Source organism: Orycteropus afer, unplaced genomic scaffold, assembly GCF_000298275.1.
Source record: "Orycteropus afer afer isolate SDZICR_OR568_19922 unplaced genomic scaffold, OryAfe1.0 scaffold00270, whole genome shotgun sequence".
In the NCBI taxonomy this organism is placed as follows: Eukaryota; Metazoa; Chordata; class Mammalia; order Tubulidentata; family Orycteropodidae; genus Orycteropus; species Orycteropus afer.
The window spans coordinates 2,470,625-2,472,629 of NW_006921857.1; positions in this window are offsets into that span (position 1 = coordinate 2,470,625).

Sequence of the window (2,005 nt, forward strand, 5' to 3'; positions counted from 1 at the left end):
GATTTTCCCTTCTATTCCATTTTGCTGAGAGTTTTGAACAGGAATGGGTGTTGAAATTTATCAAATCCCTTTTCTGCATCAATGGATATGATCATATGGTTCTCTTCTTTTGTTTTGTTTATGTGGTGGATTACATTGATTGTTTTTCTGATGTTGAACCACTCTTGCATACCTGGTATGAATCTCACTTGGCCATGGTGTATTATTATTTTTTGATATATGTTGTTGGATTCTGTTGGCTAGGCTTTTGTTGATTTTTGCATCTATATTCATGAGGGATACTGGTCTGTAGTTTTCCTTTTTTAGTGGTGTCTTTACCTGGTTTTTGTATTAGAATTATGCTTGCTTCATAGAATGAATTTGAGAGTATTCCATCATTTCTATGTTCTGGAATAGTTTGAGTACTATAAATGTCACCTCTTCCTTGAACATTTGATAGAATTTTCCAGTGAACCTGTCTGGGCTGGGCCTTTTTTTTTGTGTATGGGGGAGAGTTTTTTTTTATGACTTGCTCAATTTCTTCTTTTGTTATAGGTCTGTTCAAGTATTCTGTCTCAGACTGAGTTAGTTTAGGTAGGTCTTATGTTTCTAGAAATTTGTCCATCTCTTCTAGGTTCTTGAATCTGTTGAAGTACAGTTCCTTATAATATTGTTATTATTTTTTTATTTCAGTTGGTTCTGTTGTAATGTCACCTTTTCATTTATTATTTGTGTTATTTGCATCTTCTCTTCCTTTTCCATTGTTTTCTTTATATTGAAGGTGTAATCCATCCTGAAGGCTGTAGTCTTTGATCTTCATTTGTAAATGCTTTAAGTCTTCTTCACTTCCAATAAGGAAGGTTGTTTCATCTGCCTATCACAGGTTGTTAATGAGTCTTCCTTCAATCTTGATGCTGTATTCTTCTTCATATAGTCCAGCTTCTCAGATTATTTGGTCAGCATACAGATTGAATAAGTATGGTGAAAGGATACAACCGTGACACACATCTTTTCTGATTTTAAACTATGCAGCATCCCCTTGTTCTGCTTGAATGGCTGCCTCTTGTTCTATATACAGGTTCCTCATAAGCACCAATAAGTGTTCTTGAATTTCCATTCTTTGTAATATTATCCATGATTTGTTATGATCCACACAGTCAAAAGCCTTTGCATAGGCATTGAAATACTGGTGAACATCTTTCTGGTATTTCTTCCAGTCAGCCAAGATCTATCTGAAATCAGCAATAATGTCTCTTGTTCCATGCCCTCCTTGGAATCCTGCTTGAATTTCTCACAGTTCCCTTGCAATACTGCTGCAATCATTTTTGAAATATCTTCAGCAAAATTTTACTTGTGTGTGATAATAAGGATATTGTTTGATAATTTCCACATTCTGTTGAGTAATCTTTGAAATGAGCACAAATATGGATCTCTTTCACTCTATTGGCCTGATAACTGTCTTCCAAATTTCTTGGCATGAACAAGTGAGCACCTCCAGTGCTACATCCATGTGTTGGAATATCTCAATGAGTATTTGTGAATTCCTGGAGCCTTGGTTCTTGCTTATTCTTTCAGTGGAGCTTGGACTTCTTCTTTCAATAACATCAGTTCTTCATCATATGCTACTTCTTGAAATGGTTGAATGTCTTTTTTTTTTTTTTTCCTAGTACGGTGACTATGTATTCCTTTCATGCTTCCTCTATTGTTCAATATTTTGTAGAATCCTTCAATATTGCAGCTCAAGGCTTGAGTTTTTTCTTCAGTTATTTCTGTTTGAGAAATGCCAAGTATGTTCTTCCCTTTTGCTTTTCTATTTCCAGATCTTTGCACATTTCATCACAATACTTTACTTTGTCTTCTCAAGCCACCCTTTGAAATCTTCCACTCACCTCTTTTCTATCACCATTTTTCCCATTTGTTTTAGCTACTGTCCATTCAAAAGCAAGTGTCAGAGTCTTTTCTAACATCAATTTTGTTTTTTCTTCCTTTCCTGTCTTGTTAATGATCTTTTGCTTATTCATGTATG